We start from the raw sequence: 18,295 nt of genomic DNA, 5'->3' as shown, positions 1-18,295 counted from the left end.
TTGCTATGTGTCTGAGGCACACAGGCACATCGAGATTGCGCTGCTGCGTGTGCCTGCCGGGGGGCAATCTCGCTACTTCTGCAGGACGTTCAGGAACGTCCGATCAGAAGGACGAGACTCCCACCCAGCTGTATATGTACAGTGGCCAGGTGGGAGGTGGTTAAAGACGGAAGGTAATTCCTTTGATCCTAAAGAAGGAAATTATACATTGTAAAACACTGCATTTATAGTCATCTCGCAGCCTTAATGTTGATAAACATTGACCGGAGGCTTTTTTTTTTTTTTGACAGCTGTGAGTGAGCAGAGAACAGCTCTGTAAGAATCGAGGACATGCCATTTTAAGATTGTGTGTGGGGGGGGGGGGGGGGTGAATCGAGATCGCGATTGATTGCTGTACTGTCTGAGGACCTGAAGATTTCAGGCATCCAATATTGCATTTCGGCCCTGTCCCCTGGGCACAGAGATTTCTCCAGATTCTCAGAATCTTTTGCTATTATAGTCAGGTCCATAAATATTGGGACATTGACACAATTCTAATCTTTTTGGCTCTATACAGCACCACAATGGATTTGAAATGAAACAAACAAGATGTGCTTTAACTGCAGACTTTCAGCTTTAATTTGAGGGTATTTACATCCAAATCAGGTAAAAGCTGTAGGAATTACAACAATTTGTATATGTGCCTCCTACTTTTTAAGGGACCAAAAGTAATGGGACGATTGGCTGCTCATCTGTTCCATGGCCAGGTGTGTGTTATTCCCTTATTATCCCATTTACAAGGAGCAGATAAAAGGTCCAGAGTTCATTTAGAATGAATTGCTATTTGCATCTGGAATCTGTTACTGTCCACTCTCAATATGAGATCCAAAGAGCTGTCACCATCAGTAAAGCAAGCCATCATTAGGCTGAAAAAACAAAAAACACACCCATCAGAGAGATAGCAAAAATATTAGGTGTGGCCAAATCAACTGTTTGGAACATCCTTAAAAAGAAAGAATGCGTCGGTGAGCTCAGCAACACCAAAAGACCCGGAAGACCACGGAAAACAACTGTGGTGGATGACCGAAGAATTCTTTCCCTGGTGAAGAAAACACCCTTCACAACAGTTGGCCAGATCAATAACACTCTCCAGGAGGTAGGTGTATGTGTGTCAAAGTCAAAAATCAAGAGAAGGCTTCACCAGAGTGAATACAGAGGGTTCACCACAAGATATAAACCATTGGTGAGCCTCAAAAACAGGAAGGCCAGATTAGAGTTTGCCAAACATCTAAAAAAAAGCCTTCACAGTTCTGAAACAACATCCTATGGACAGATGAGACCAAGATCAACTTGTACCAGAGTGATGAGAAGAGAAGAGTATGGAGAAGGAAAGGAACTGTTCATGATCCAGAGCATACCGCCTCATCAGTGAAGCGTGGTGGTGGTAGTGTTATGGCGTGGGCATGTATGGCTGCCAATGGAACTGGTTCTCTTGTATTTATTGATGTGACTGACAAAAGCAGCAGGATGAATTCTGAAGTGTTTTGGGCAATATTATCTGCTCATATTCAGCGAAATGCTTCAGAACTCATTGGGCGGCGCTTCACAGTGCAGATAGACAATGACCCGAAGCATAGTGCGAAAGCAACCAAAGAGTTTAAGGGAAAGTAGTAGAATGTTATGCAATGGCCAAGTCAATCACCTGACATGAATCTGATTGAGCATGCATTTCACTTGCTGAATACAAAACTGAAGGGAAAATGCCCCAAGAACAAGCAGGAACTGAAGACAGTTGCAGTAGGGGCCTGGCAGAGCATCACCAGGGATGAAACCCAGCGTCTGGTGATGTCTATGCGTTCCAGACTTCAGGCTGTAATGGACTGCAAAGGATTTGCAACCAAGTATTAAAGAGTGAAAGTTTGATTTATGATTGTTAATCTGTCCCATTACTTTTGGTCCCTTAAAAAGTGGGAGGCACATATACAAACTAATTCCTACACCGTTCACCTGATTTGGATGCAAATACCCTAAAATTTAAAGCACATCTTTTTTTTTTTCCCATTTCAAATCCATTGTGGTGGTGTATAGAGCCCAAAAGATTAGAATATTTATGGACCTGACTGTATGTACTGTAGATTATATATTTAAAGTATTTGCAATTTTATGTTCTACAATATTTACACAGCTTTTCACAGGCTATTGACCCTCTGCCCATCTTTACAACTGGGACACTGATTCTCTAAAAACTGGATTTTTGACTTGCAGTAAAAATGGATTTTTGTAAAATCTTACCGTAAAATCCTTTTCTCTTAAGCTCATTGACAGACGCAGTCTTCTTGATTAATATCAAATAGGGTTATGCTGCCCTCTACAGGAGTAGGACTAGGCAGAAGGAAAACATTCTGGCCACACCTTAGGGGCAGTCCCAGAGGGTATATCCTCTCTCTCTCTGCTCCAGGAAGTCAGTTATGTCACAAAGCAGTGTTAGAGAATTTAACCCAACCCAACTTAAAAACAGAGGGCGGGTACTGCGTCTGTCAATGAGCTTAAGAGAAAAGGATTTTACGGTAAGAGTTTACAAAAATCCATTTTTCTCTGTCATTAATCAAGTGCGTCTGTCAATGAGTATCAAATAGGGACGTCCCAAAGCAGTGCCACAAATGAGGGGTGGGATAACAGAAATCAAATTTTAAATCCAGAAGGCCAAACCGGTGCTGACTAGAAGTCTTAAAGGCTCATCAAACCAAAGGATGAGACTCAACTGAAAATCCAACTGAAAAAACCCTCGAGGTAGACCAACGGTCTCCTCAAATTGCGGCCTGCAGAACCTTGCGGCCAAAAGAGGCATCTGCCGATGCCATCACATCAACTTTATAACATTTTGTAAAGGTATGAACCGACGACCAGGTAGCCGCCTTGCAAACCTGGACCACTGACGCCTGATGGCGGAAGGCCCAGGAAGCACTAAGCGCCCGAGTGGAGTGCGCCTTAACAGGGAATGGAGGATTCCGACCCTTAATAGAATAAGCCTGTACCACCGTCTGTCTGATCCATCTGGAGATAGTCGCGGCAGATGTAGGCAACCCCTTTTTGGGGCCATCTGTGATCACAAAAAGTGAATCCGTTTTACGAAACGAGTCCGTAGTTTTCAGGTATACTCTGATTGCCCGAACCACATCCAAGGAGTGTAATGCAAACTCACGATGATGGCTGGGCTTAGGACACAGGGAAGGCAATACAATGTCCTCATTCAGATGAAACTCTGAAACCACTTTAGGAAGAAAGGATGGATTCGGACGAAGAACCACCTTATCCCTATGAACCACCAGATATGGGGAACGACAAGATAATGCGGCCAGTTCTGACACCCTGCGTGCAGAAGTGATAGCCACCAAGAAGGCCACCTTCTGGGATAACGTAAGCAAGGGAATCTCCCTAATATCTTCAAAGGGAGGTTTCTGAAGAACCGACAACACTAAATTAAGATCCCAGGGTAGTAAGGGTGCGCGCACTGGCGGAGCCAGGTGTCGCACCCCCTGGATGAAATTCCTCACCAAGGAATGAGTGGCCAAAGGTTTCTGAAAGAAGATTGCTAATGCTGAAACCTGACCCTTGATAGTGCTCAAGGACAATTTCTGCTCAACTCCCTGTTGCAGAAAGGCCAAGATTCGGGTCACCGAATAGGTACGTTGGGGAAATCCAAGAGATTCACGCCACGCAATATAAGACCTCCATGTGCGATAATAGACTTTGCTGGAAGTCACTTTCCTTGCTTTAATTAGAGTAGGAATAACTGAAGCTGACAAACCCTTGTCCTTCAGTACCTGAGTCTCAATGGCCAGGCCGTTGAAGCCAGCTATTGTAAAGCAAGATGGAAGATCCGTCCGTGAGACAGAAGATCCTCCTTGAGAAGAAGTCTCCAAGGAGTGCCCGCGACTAGCCTAACCAAGTCGACGTCCCAGGCTCGACGAGGTCCGTCCGGAGTTACCAGGATAACTGGAATTCCCTCCACCTCTATTCTGCGAGGAAGTTCCCGCAGAAACTTGAGAGGATGGAAAGCATACCGTAGCTGATACTGCCCCAACAGGGCGATCAGCGTGCCTTTTGCGTCCACTAGAGGATCGCGGGCGCGTGCTACAAACCTCCGCACCTTCCTGTTGAGCCGAGATGCCAACAGATCCACATCCAGGGTGCCCCAATGAAGGCACTGCTGGTGAAATACCCCTGGATGAAGGGACCCTACCCCTTAATCCAGAGTCTGATGGATGAGATAATCTGCCTGCCAATCCTCTAGGCCAGGGGTAGTGAATTAAAATTCAAGGAGGTCCGGTCACTAAAATTTTCTTCTGGCCGAGGTCCGAATCTCAAGCATGTGCCATGAAAGATTGTACGCTTCTACTTTCCTTTTTTTTGGCACACCCACGCTCTATGATGCTTTTATTACTGTTTTCTCCACACGCTCTGGTAATACTCTGTAACTGTCCCCAATAGTGTTCCCCCTTACATCAGGTGCCCCTACCAGAGTGATTCATTACATTGGGTCCCCCCATAAAACAGTTGCCACTGTCAGGGTACCCCCTTATATGAGATGTCCCCATCAGAGTGCCCCCCTTACATCAGGTTTCTTCATCATAAGGCCCCCTTACATTAGGTGCCATCATCAGAGTGCCCCCTTACATCATTTGTACCCATCGAATAAGGTTAGAGTGCTCCTTTACATCAGGTGTCCTCTTAAGAGTGCCCCCTTACATCAGGTGGGGCCATCACAGTGCCACCTTAGATCCGGTATTCAGATCAGTGTGCCCCCTTACTTCAGGTGTCCTCATCAGAGTGCCCCCCTTAACATGTGCCCATCAGTGCAATCCCACTTACATAATATGTGCCCATCAGCATGCCCCATTTTTTATGTTAAGGGGCACTCTGATGGGTACATTTTATGTTAAAGAGGTTGTAAACCTCAGAAAAAAAAACCTGGAAGACAAAGGCATAATGAGCTAGTATGCATCGCATACTAGCTCATTATGAAATACTTACCTTAGAACGAAGCCCCTGCAGCGCCGCTCGCTCACTGGTAACATGGCTGACATGTTCAGCCGTCTTACTTCCGAGTTCGCGTCATCTGGCCACCTGATTGGCCAGAGCAGTGAGGACGTCACTCCTGTGCATGCGCCCGGGAGCCGCCAATCATGGCACAGGGCACACGGGTTCATTCAGAGCGCATGTGCTGATAACGTCAAACGGTGCAAGTTTAGTAGATATCTACAGTACCTATAGGTAAGCTTTATTATAGGCTTACCTTTAGATACAAACACTACTTGGGGGTTTACAACCACTTTAAGGGGCATGCTGATGGACACATTTTGCTGTGCCCATCAGTGTGCCCCTTAACATAAAATAGGGGGCAGCAAACAATGACTGCACTTAAGATTGAGATAGGAGAAAAAAAGCACTATAGCAAGCTGACAATTAGTTAGCATTTTGATCCCTTTCAATGTCTCCTGCAACCATCACACACAGCAGACATAGCAGGCACCAGATGTAGGGTTTACACAGGTTCAGACATTGATCTCCCATCAATCAGCAGCAGTGATCACTTCTTACTACCTCCTTCACAGTGATCACTGCTGCAACATCTCTCCCCACTCAGTGATCATAGTTTTCTAATGCTGTAAAAATAGTGACCTATTTATACACTCCACCTTGTTCTGCTGTAGTCCATTCTTCCTCCTACTCCGTCCTCGCCACACATCACCTCTCTATCTTCACACATTTCCCCTGCCTTACACAGACAGGAGGACGAGAGGCACAGTAGCTCTGAATAGAAGACGGAAGCTGCAAACTGGTGATTGGTTGCTTGGACTGCCCTTTATCTTAGCAACCAATCACTGGCTTGTTTAGCTTCCGCCCTCCCTCCAGAACTGTCCCTGCCTCCCGCAGTTGGGTCTGTGAAGATGAAAGCGAAAGCGTGACAGCTGAGAGAAGAACAGGCATCTAAATGGCGAGACCGCTGCGGGCCGGTTGAGAGAGTGATTGGGGCCGGACCTGGCCCGCGGTCCGCCATTTAGTGATGCCTGCTCTAGGCGATTGACCTAAGCCACAGCCGTGGCATTGTCCAACTGGATCCGAACCGGGCTGCCCTGGAGCTGCTCGGTCCAGTAAATCAGACACAGTCTGATCATTCTCAGTTCCCACACATTTATCGGAAACCTAGATACTATCGGAAGGAGTGACTTCCCCTGGGTGAGCATTGGAGACCAAAGCCACCCGACCAGAGACTCCCTGGTCCGCTCGCTCAACCGGATCCGATTGTCCAGGGAATCGGGATCCCGATTCCATTAGAAAAGAATCTCCCTTAGAAGAATTCTCCTGGAGGGAACTGGAAATGATCTTTGAAAAAAGTGAAGAAAACGTTCTGCTCAAGGAACGGGAACTACCGCTCCCTGTAGCATACAAATGTTGGAAGGGAAGAATCGCACCGGTAGAAGTGATCGAAACTCGATCTAGAATCCCGACCGTACGACCTCCTGAACCCCTTTGTCCGGGATTCAGGAAAGTCATGGATCTGGAAACCGGTGAAGACATCCCCCCCACCCCAGAGATGGGTGGGGGCGTACCTTCAGGCTGTATTGGTTTTATCTTCAGGTTTGGCTGAGCCGGACTTTTGTTTCCCCGACCAGCGTCCTTTAAAACCCCCTGAAGGAGCTTTGCCCTTCTCGCTCGCCCCAGCGGAGCGAACAAACCTTTTATGAGCGGAAAAGGAAGGTCCTCGTCTGTTACGAGGCCCTTTACCCTTAGCAGTCTGTGGCAAAAAAGCGCTTTTACCCCCAGTGAGATCCTTTATAATCTCATCTAGGGTGGCCCCAAACAGGCGATCCCCCTGAAAAGGGAGATTAGCCAAGGCTTTCTTGGAACCTTGATCTGCCGACCAGCACTTTAACCACAACACGCATCTGAGGACTACTGCTGACATCGATGCATGCCCTAACAAGGGAGTTGCGTCCAAAGCGGCGTCACAGATGAACTGTAGTCCCTGTATGATCTGCTCCATCAAATCGGATGCTGCCGGGGGGATACCTCTCCCCTTTAAGTCACGGCGTAACAACTTGGCCCATTCTGTCAATGTTTGTGAAACTAAACCAATGGCCACCACTGGCCTAAAGGCTGATCCTATCAGGGAAAAAACAGAGCGGGATTCGGCTTCCACCTTCCGATCCACCGGATCCTTAAAGGACGGCGCGTCCTCCAACGGGATAACAGTGGCTTTATTTAATCTGGAAATCGGTGGGTCCACCACTGGTGGTACCGTCCATTTTTTAATGAGGGATTCCTCAAACAGATAGCGCCTAGCAATGCGTTTGGAAATAGCAAGAGTTCGTTTGGGATGATCCCATTCCTCCTTAATCTTATTACCAAAGCATTTGGGTAAGGGAAAAACCTTCACCATCTTGGTAGGCTTACTAGTACCAAAGGGAATTTCCATCTCGGTTACCTCTGCCGGTGTAACCTCCAATCTTAAGGTTTCCCGGACAGCCACAACTAGTGCGTCCACCAACGCTTCTTCTTGCGCTATGGCGGAGGCAGAAACGTCCTCCTCACTGTCTGAGGAGACATTACCTGAGACCACAGCCCCAGAGGAGGGACCTGCAGCTGCAGTGACCAGCTCAGAATCCGAATCTGAAGTATCAGATGAAAAAGGGGTAGGCGGGGGTCGCTTTCTTGACCCCCGTCCCGGACAGGCCACCTCCACCCGGGATACCAAAGACTCCAAAACTGTAGATAATGCATCAATTACAAGTGGGGTACTGGAGGGCCCTGCGGCCACCTCGAGGGGATCAGGTGGGGATACATGTATGGCAGGGTCCATGATTATACAAGACACTTGCCAGCAAACAAAAAAAAATAATTGCAAAGAAAAAACTTTTTTTTTTTTTCGTTGTAATCCCCCAGCGCAACAGCGCCCCTCAGTGTACCTGTTCCGGACCCCACCGAGAGAGAGAGAGACCCCAAGGCTCACCACCTGATGCACCGAAGTTTTATCCACCTGCTCTCAGCGCTGTCTTGTTACAGACAGGAAGTCTTTTAGCACTTTTCCCGGGTAAAGGAGGCGACTCCGCCCCTTTACACGCCTCTCGGCGCTGCCCTGCTCCTCCTCGAGGTAGCTGGGCGTTTTCAAAATGGCCGCCCCCATGCAGAAGACACGAGGCTACGCCAAAATGGCGACCTGCGGGAGATGGCGGCGGCCTGTCACCTATGGGAAGATGGCGGCGGCCTGCTGCAATGTGCGGCCTGCGGAGGATGGTATCGGCCTGTGCGGCCTGCGGGAGGTGTGGGAGGATGGCGGCCTGTGGATGGCAGTAATCTAGGCCCAGGCATCGGCCTGTATTGCAGCCTCATGGTCAGGTAGGATCTATCCCCCATACATGGCCATCATTCACAGTAATGCTAGCCACTGACTTCAGTCATGGTCCTTAAACAGTGCACCCTCATACAGAGACCTTAGATAGTCAGCTCCCAAACCAAGCCTCCTGGTTTCTTATACACAAAATCACACTCAAATGGGGGATTTGTAACACCTGTTATAGGATAGTGACCATCCCAGGGAGGGGCCCGCGTCCACCAACACACCAGTAGGGGGAGAGGGGGAACATTTTACTCACCATACCGGAACCAGGCGGGCGCCAACTCCTGACAGAACCCCTCTCCACTGAAGTGGGGGGGCTTTCGACCAATACGGATGCCGTGACTCAGTTACCAACTGGTCGTTGGCGTCCAGGCGAGACGTTTAACTCGCAGGGTCAGTCCCTGTCCAGTGGGACTATGTCGCGGCCGACCCAGCACGGAGCTAGGGCCTGCACGCGCTCGCAGGCTGACTGAGGTGACCACTGGATCTCAGCATCTAGCCCGTCTCCCAGTTTCAGCATACTTGCTTGAAGATCTCACAGGAACAACTGGAGAAAAAAGCTGCCTAAAAAGTTTCTAAAAAATCTTGCCAGGACCAAGATCCCAGCAAGGAACTTAGGTCCTTACTCCTAACTAGACAGAAAAAAAACTGACTTCCTGGAGCAGAGAGAGGATATACCCTCTGGGACTGCCCCTAAGGTGTGGCCAGAACGTTTTCCTTCTGCCTAGTCCTACTCCTGTAGAGGGCAGCATAACCCTATTTGATATTAATCAAGAAGACTGCGTCTGTCAATGAGCTTAAGAGAAAAGGATTTTACGGTAAGATTTTACAAAAATCCATTTTTACTGCAAGTCAAAAATCCAGTTTTTAGAGAATCAGTGTCCCAGTTGTAAAGATGGGCAGAGGGTCAATAGCCTGTGAAAAGCTGTGTAAATATTGTAGAACATAAAATTGCAAATACTTTAAATATATAATCTACAGTACATACAGTCAGGTCCATAAATATTCTAATCTTTTGGGCTCTATACACCACCACAATGGATTTGAAATGGGAAAAAAAAAAAGATGTGCTTTAAATTTTAGGGTATTTGCATCCAAATCAGGTGAACGGTGTAGGAATTAGTTTGTATATGTGCCTCCCACTTTTTAAGGGACCAAAAGTAATGGGACAGATTAACAATCATAAATCAAACTTTCACTCTTTAATACTTGGTTGCAAATCCTTTGCAGTCCATTACAGCCTGAAGTCTGGAACGCATAGACATCACCAGACGCTGGGTTTCATCCCTGGTGATGCTCTGCCAGGCCCCTACTGCAACTGTCTTCAGTTCCTGCTTGTTCTTGGGGCATTTTCCCTTCAGTTTTGTATTCAGCAAGTGAAATGCATGCTCAATCAGATTCATGTCAGGTGATTGACTTGGCCATTGCATAACATTCTACTACTTTCCCTTAAACTCTTTGGTTGCTTTCGCACTATGCTTCGGGTCATTGTCTATCTGCACTGTGAAGCGCCGCCCAATGAGTTCTGAAGCATTTCGCTGAATATGAGCAGATAATATTGCCCAAAACACTTCAGAATTCATCCTGCTGCTTTTGTCAGTCACATCAATAAATACAAGAGAACCAGTTCCATTGGCAGCCATACATGCCCACGCCATAACACTACCACCACCACGCTTCACTGATGAGGCGGTATGCTCTGGATCATGAACAGTTCCTTTCCTTCTCCATACTCTTCTCTTCTCATCACTCTGGTACAAGTTGATCTTGGTCTCATCTGTCCATAGGATGTTGTTTCAGAACTGTGAAGGCTTTTTTTTAGATGTTTGGCAAACTCTAATCTGGCCTTCCTGTTTTTGAGGCTCACCAATGGTTTATATCTTGTGGTGAACCCTCTGTATTCACTCTGGTGAAGCCTTCTCTTGATTTTTGACTTTGACACACATACACCTACCTCCTGGAGAGTGTTATTGATCTGGCCAACTGTTGTGAAGGGTGTTTTCTTCACCAGGGAAAGAATTCTTCGGTCATCCACCACAGTTGTTTTCCGTGGTCTTCCGGGTCTTTTGGTGTTGCTGAGCTCACCGACGCATTCTTTCTTTTTAAGGATGTTCCAAACAGTTGATTTGGCCACACCTAATATTTTTGCTATCTCTCTGATGGGTGTGTTTTTTGTTTTTTCAGCCTAATGATGGCTTGCTTTACTGATGGTGACAGCTCTTTGGATCTCATATTGAGAGTGGACAGTAACAGATTCCAGATGCAAATAGCAATTCATTCTAAATGAACTCTGGACCTTTTATCTGCTCCTTGTAAATGGGATAATAAGGGAATAACACACACCTGGCCATGGAACAGATGAGCTACAGCTTTTACCTGATTTGGATGTAAATACCCTCAAATTAAAGCTGAAAGTCTGCAGTTAAAGCACATCTTGTTTGTTTCATTTCAAATCCATTGTGGTGCTGTATAGAGCCAAAAAGATTAGAATTGTGTCAATGTCCCAATATTTATGGACCTGACTATAATAGCAAAAGATTCTGAGAATCTGGAGAAATCTCTGTGCCCAGGGGACAGGGCCGAAATGCAATATTGGATGCCTGAAATCTTCAGGTCCTCAGACAGTACAGCAATCAATCGCGATCTCGATTCACCCCCCCCCCCCCCCACACACAATCTTAAAATGGCATGTCCTCGATTCTTACAGAGCTGTTCTCTGCTCACTCACAGCTGTCAAAAAAAAAAAAAAGCCTCCGGTCAATGTTTATCAACATTAAGGCTGCGAGATGACTATAAATGCAGTGTTTTACAATGTATAATTTCCTTCTTTAGGATCAAAGGAATTACCTTCCGTCTTTAACCACCTCCCACCTGGCCACTGTACATATACAGCTGGGTGGGAGTCTCGTCCTTCTGATCGGACGTTCCTGAACGTCCTGCAGAAGTAGCGAGATTGCCCCCCGGCAGGCACACGCAGCAGCGCAATCTCGATGTGCCTGTGTGCCTCAGACACATAGCAACAAGTTTTGGCAGGAGGGCCCTGTGATTGGCCCTCCTGATCACATGATGGCTGTGTCCAATCACAGCCGTCATGTAATGTAAATACAGCCGTTGTAACAGCTTTCATCTTCTTCTCCTCACACAGATCCTGTCAGTGAGGAGAAGAAGAGATGATCTGTGCTGCAGCCAGGGGATCAGTGAGTTTGAAGCATTTTTTATGCTAATTACTCACTAATCACAGGGGGTGGTCTGTGCTGGTAATCAGAACATTGATTACCAGTGCAGACCCTGGGGGGGGGGGGGTTGCCACTAGAGCCACCAGGGATGGCCACCCATGGCTACCAGGGATGCCCACCATGGCCACCAGGGATGGCAATCAGGGCTCAGGGAGCCTGCCCGTGGTGCCCTCCCTATCAGTGCTGCCCACCAGTGCCCATCATTGCCATCTATCGATGCCGCCCACCAGTGTCCATTATTGCCCATCAGTGCCGCATATCAGGGCTGCATATCCGTGCCACCCCATCAGTGCCTGTCAGTGCGGCCTCATCAGTGCTTATCAGTCATTCAAAATGCAACAGCGCTAAAAGCTGAAAATTGGCCTGGGCAGGAGAGGGTGTAACTGCCCTGTATTGAAGTTGTTAAGTGAGGGCAGTTTAACCTCTTAAAGACTAAGCCTTTTTCTGACACTTGTTGCTTACAAGTTAAAAGCAGTATTTCTCTATCGTTTATCGACAGGCGCAGCTCTTCCTATTCATAGACTCATAGGGTTATGCTCCTCCTTCTAGGGATAGACACTAGGTGGAAAAAAAACTTGTACACGTCTATGGGCTCTGCTATTCTCAAACCATTTGTTCTGCCTAGCGTGAGGGATAGGACCTAGCTCCCTGCTGGGACTTCGGTCTTAGCTGTAACAGGGAAAGTTTGTGATCATTTTTTTAACTGGTTAGTTCCTGGGGACCAAGATCCAGAAGAACTACAAGCAACAGCCTGCTGGTATTTGCACTGGACAATCTAGATCCTTAAGGTCTCCCAGCCTGGCCATCGAGCGTGAGCAGGCTATAGTCCAGAACTAGGCCTCGCCACGACAGTGCCCCGATGGTTGCGGACGAGCCTGCGAGTGGATCGTCTCGCTGGGACGCAAACAACCTGGAGCGCCCTGAGTCGCAGCTTTCCCTTGGCTAACAGCACCTCCATTCCTTGTACTGTGCTATGGAGAGTAATGCCCCCCCCCCAAGACCCCTGAAGTTCGTGGGGCGGGTGTGGGCCCCTCCCTGGAATGGTCAGACCTTAGGGGCTCCCTCGGTTCCCTGGCACCCTTCAGGATATACCCCTTGGCATTTTCCCTCCCCTAGTGCGGCCATATTCTTGAGGTCCGTGGGCTGGACAGACATGCAGAAAGCTTTTTTCGTGATGGAGGCAGAGCTTCTTCCTCTTCCTGTGCAGCTCAGTGTTACTTCTACACTGATCAGACTCAACGTTTTTCTCTGGGCTCTGGTAAAGTTTTCTGGGGGCTCCCTGTAGGTTTTTTTCTCCCTCCTGCTCTGCTATTGTACTATATATAATATACTAATAAGGGTTGGGGGTCTGCAGTATTGACGATGGGACCACATTTTTTTGCAGTCTTAAAGGGACATACACAAAAAATGATTTTGCAAAATGAAGTCCCAGGATAAAATTTCACCTGCAGACCCCCTGGAAACGACTGCGGGACCCTCTGGTTCAAAGTTGCAGCCAGAAATAGCAGCTTTTTTGCAAAGCCTGATTTCAGAAGTGGAATTTGTTTGTTTTGGTGTTGCCAGCAGCAAACGTCCTCCGCCCGGCAGGGTCCTCGCACTCTTAGTTGGATATGGTCGCCACAGACGCAGACCACCTTGAGGGGTCGGTGTCTTTGCATTCTGACAGTGAAGAGGACCTGTCCTCATCAGCCGCTACACAGGAACGCGCATTGGTGGGAAACTTTAAAAATGGTTGATGAACCCACAGCGCCGGTTATGCAAGTCTTTTGGCTCCTGCAAATCCCATAAGTCGAGCAAGGTGTTCCCTTGTCCAGAAGTTTTTCACACTATTGTGGATAAACAATGGCGACGCATTAAGCAAATGTTGGTGGCGCTTAAGCGTTTTGCACGCTGTTACCCCTTTGCGGAGGCAGTGTCCACTAGGTGGACTGTGCCACCAAAAGTGGAATTTCCAGTGTCCAGGTTGAATAAAGTGACTCTGGTACCAGTGGAAGTCTCCAACTTTTGTGGATCCCGTGGATAGACGGGGGCAATCTTTGTCCCACCATTTACATGTGGTAGTAGGTCACATGTTGAAGTCTACCTTTGTGAACGCTCTGGTAGCGCAGACTGTTAGTGAATGGGTGAAGGTACTTAAAAGTAACTTGGAAGCTGAACGCCTCCCCCCTGCGGTGCCGGAACTGATGGACCAGTTGGCTCAAGCCCTGGTGTTCATGTGTGATACGTCCCTGGATGTTGGCCCGTTAGTGGCCAGGGCATCGGCAGTGGGGATTGCTATTAGGTGAATGGTGTGGCTAAAGAGCTGGTCTGCTGACCAGGCTTCCAAAAAGGCCTTGACTGATCTTCCTTTCTTAGGGGAGAGACTGTTTGGATCCTCTCTGGATGAGTTGATCAAAGGCTTCACTGGGGGTAAGAGTACTCTTTTTCCTTAATCCTTTAAGGGCAAGGCACCATGTGTTAGACGGGGGTCTTCTTTTGCTGCTCGTAGGGGGCCAGTTAGTACCTCCGGGTCACAAGCGACGGTACTGCAGTTCAGTTCTTCTGGGGGTTCAGAGAAGACCTGCTTGGGTAAATCGGAGACGGACCAGGCCGGATCGGCAGATGAATCTTCGTCTGCGTGATGGGGCGCCCTCACCTGTTTCTGGGGTGGGGGGACATCTTTGATTCTTTCCGGAGCTGGGTTCCTCTCAATTACGCTTTATAGGGGATTCTGCTTTGGTGAGGGTTTTCCCTCCCTTGGACAAGCTGCAAAAGTTACAAGGCACTATCCTGTTGCTGTTAGCAGTCTGTCTTTTCTGCAAAATTGCAGAGGCTCAGGGCAATACGGTTTGGCATGAGCTACTGGGCCACTCATCTGCAAGAGTGTCCTTTCCAGATTCAATTGGCCTATGCCATGGCTGTGGCTTATTGGATCACCAATGGGGCACCAAGTGTGTCTTGGCGGCCCGGGAGTGGTTCCCTCACCTGGAGGCTTTTTTTATCTCCTTTTTGTCCAGTGGGGGCCACCCAAGGTCAATTTGTTTGCTTCTTGCCTCACCTAGACGGTTCAGAGGTTCGTAGCCAGGTCTCGGGATCCTCCGACCGACGCCAAAGTTGCGCTGGTGGCACTTTGGGGTCAGTACCGACTGAGTTATGCCTTCCATACTTTGAATCTCCTGCCGAGACTTTTACGCAGGATAGAGGGGGAAGGAATTCTGGCCATTCTGGTGGCCCCAGACTGGCCTCACCGGTCTTGGTACGCAGATCTGGTAAGGTTGGTTGTCGATGCTCCTTGGAGACTTCCATTCTGGAAAGATCTGCTGTCTCAATGCCTAATCTTTCATCCTGCTTTACAGTCGCTGGCTTTAACAGCATGGCTGTTGAAAGCCAGGTGTTGAGGAATAGAGGTCTTTTGACTCTGATTCCTACGCTGTTGAAGGCCAGGAAGTTGTCTTCCATGAAGATCTATCATCGTTCGTGGAAATCCTACATTTCATGGTGTTATCTGTTCTTCAAATGCCTCCTTTTGAAAGGCTTCGGGGGCTTTCACTGCTGTCCTTGTTTCAGAAGGTTGCCTTTTTGGTGGCTATCCCTTCTGCCTGCAGAGTGTCTGACTGGTGGCGTTGTCTTGTCGCTCACCTTATCTGGTGGTACATTGATTAGGTCGAAATACCACCTTATCTCTGTTGTTCCTTCCTAAGGTGGTTTCTGATTTTCATCTGAATAAAAACATTGTATTGCCTTCACTTAGTCCTAAACCTCAGCATATGACAGAGCATGCTTCGTATTCTTTAGCTGTGGTTCGGGCAATCAGGGTCTATTTACAGACCACTGAGTCCTTTCAAAAAATCTGACGCTCCTTTTGTCCTTTTTTGATGGCCCTCGTAAGGGTATGGCTGCGTCTACTGCAACCATTTCCAGATGGATCAGGCAGACGGTGGTACAAGCCTATTCACTGAAGGGTCAGGTTCCTCCTTTCCGAGTGAAGACTCGCTCTACGTGAGCGCTGATTGTCTCTTGGGCTTTTCGCCATCAGACGTCAGTGTTATAAGTTTGCAAGGTGGCAACTTGGTCATCTGTGCATACGTTCACTATATTCTACAAGGTAGATGTGTTGGCATCCGCGGATGCTTCTTTTGGCCACAAAGTTTTGCAGGCTGCAGTTTAGAAGAGAATTCTGTTTTTCTCTTTGAGCGTTCCATTGATTCCAGGTGAGCTCGAGTTGTTCCTGGTTGAGCTCTGTTTTACCTGGTTGGCTACTTTAGCCATTGGGGAATTCAGTTATTTGTTTCTGTATTGTTCCCACCCTTCATGATATACTGCTTTGGGACATCCCTATGAGTCTATGAATAGGAAGGAAGAGCTGCGTCTGTTGATGAACAAATGAGAAAACTGGATTTTTGGAAGAACTTACCGTAAAATAATTTTCTCTGAAGTTCAATAGACGCAGCACCCGCCCCTCTATTTCTGAATTATGTTTTTTTTTTCTAACACTGCTTGCAACCAAACTGTTTGAGAATAGCAGAGCCTGAAGGGTTATGCCTGCTGCGACAGCCCCCATAGGCGAGGACAAGTTTTTGTTCTGCCTAGTGTTCCTAGAGAATAAAATGGCGATCGTTGCAATCTTTTATGTCACACTGTATTTATGCAGAAGTCTTTCAAACACAGTTTTTGGGAAAAAAATACACCAATAAATTTTAAAAAATAAAATAAACTGTAAAGTTAGCCCAATTTTTTGTATAATGTAAAAGATGATGTTACACCAAAAATCGTGAGAGAATCGTGATCTTTATTCTAAGCAAAAATATTGTGATTCTCATTTTATCCAGAATTGTGCAGCTCTACTGTGAACACAGTTCACTGTGCTATCCAAGAATGCAAGTTAAAGCTCTATAATGCAAAGAAGCCATTTTAGAACATGATCAAGAAATGCTGCCCTTGCCTCTGGGCCAAAGCTCATTTAAAATGATCTCTTGTTAAGTGGAAAACTGTTCTGTGGTCAGACAAACCGAAATGTGACATTCTTTTTGGCAACCATGGAGGCCACGTCCTCCGGACTACAGAGGAAAGGGACCTTCTAGCTCATCAGTGCTCAGTTTAAAAGCCTGCATCTCTGATGGTATAGGGGTGAATTAGTGTGTATAGAATGGGCAGCTAGCAATCTGGAAAGGCACCATCAATGCTGAAAGATATATCCAGGTTTTAGAGCAGCATATGATCCCACCCAGGCTATGTGTTTTTCAGGGAAGTCCTTGCATATTTCAGCAGGACAATGCTATACTGCATCTATGACAACAGCATGGTTTCGTAGTAGAAGAGTTTGGGTGCTTAACTGGCCTGCCTGCAGTCCAGACCTTCCACCAATTTAAATATTCTTTAAACGATTTCACATCTTGAAACGAAAAATATGACAAAGAAGACCCAGGGCTGTTGAACAGTTAGTTTCCTATATCAGGCAAGAATGGGAGAACATTCCTCTCCCAAAACCCCGGCAACTAGTCTCCTCTGTTCCCAGATGTTTACAGAGTGTAAATAAAAGAAGAGGGGATGCTACACCATGACGTGTTGCTGCCATCATTTTCCAAATTACCTTATTTTTTTCTTAAAATGGTACATTTTCTCAGTTTAAACATTTGACATTTGATGTTTTCTCTTACTTTTGTGAAAAAAATATGGGTTCATAAGATTTGCACACCATTTCATTCTGTTTTTATGTCGATTTTACCTAGTATCCCAACTTTTTTTGGAATATATGGAACACAGCCTCTCACCCTTTTTGGAATATGTACATAGGCCCTAATGCTGGCCATACATATAATATTAAATGATTGATCATAGATATGGATTGTATTAGAGTCTCTAACTCAAAAAGTGATTGATCATCACAACATAGAATTAGATCAATTTGGTCAGGTTTACCTACATTTTCTGCCATAATTGCGTGTTCCTTTTTGATAATAACAATCAAACTACATGTTTAGTACGAATTTCTGAAAGATACTGTTCTATTATAATAATTCTGTGAAATGATCACATTGTTGTGAAAGGTCAGCATTTTAGCCAAGTGTCTTTACAAGCTGATTGGCTACCCCTTTAAAAACATTTTTTATGTATTTATTTTTGGTATGCATGAATAGTTTACTTATCTTTTTGGTCAATAAATGAATATATTGGGGTTTTTATATAGTAAATTTAATCTCAAAAAGTTCTGTATTCAGGAAAGAAAAATATTTTGTGTCATTTATGAAAAGTGTCAAAGGATAAAATTGTCTGTCTGTGCTGTATTTATGCCATTTAGACCATTTCTTTAAATCCTATGTATGGAAGTGGGGAAAAAAAGAATTTAAATTCCCATGGGTAGCATGGGCTTTCCATGACAATTATTTTCCCAGAATCTTTGATAAACAAGACCCAGTGTACTGCTGTTTGTGATAACAGATATGTTGTAAGCATTATTCCTCCTGTATTTGTGTGCGGCACTGGTTTTCCCACTTTGCTGCATGTTTGTGTGCCCTATCAACCATGTTTTATGCATTACATACATGTAGATATGCTGCAGTTTGCTAAATCTGGGAAGAAAGCCATTTACATTTCTTTATGCTAGAGCACAGCCAAAAATAACACTTCTGGCTATTAGTCAGCGGTAGTCACATTAGCTAAGCTTGAAGTGTTTTTAAGTTTTGCATGGGCCCACCTTTTT

At 46.4% G+C, this 18,295-nt stretch overlaps 1 protein-coding gene across 1 annotated transcript in view; it reads left to right on the top strand.

The window, feature by feature from the left end:
* Positions 1–18,295, top strand: part of SCML2 (Scm polycomb group protein like 2) — a 277,149-nt gene that overhangs the window by 241,380 nt on the left and 17,474 nt on the right. The window lies entirely within an intron of this gene.

This window comes from Pelophylax lessonae (assembly GCF_965119305.1).
Source record: "Pelophylax lessonae genome assembly, chromosome: 2".
Lineage (NCBI taxonomy): Eukaryota > Metazoa > Chordata > Amphibia > Anura > Ranidae > Pelophylax > Pelophylax lessonae.
This window is presented reverse-complemented; position numbering and strand designations above follow the sequence as displayed.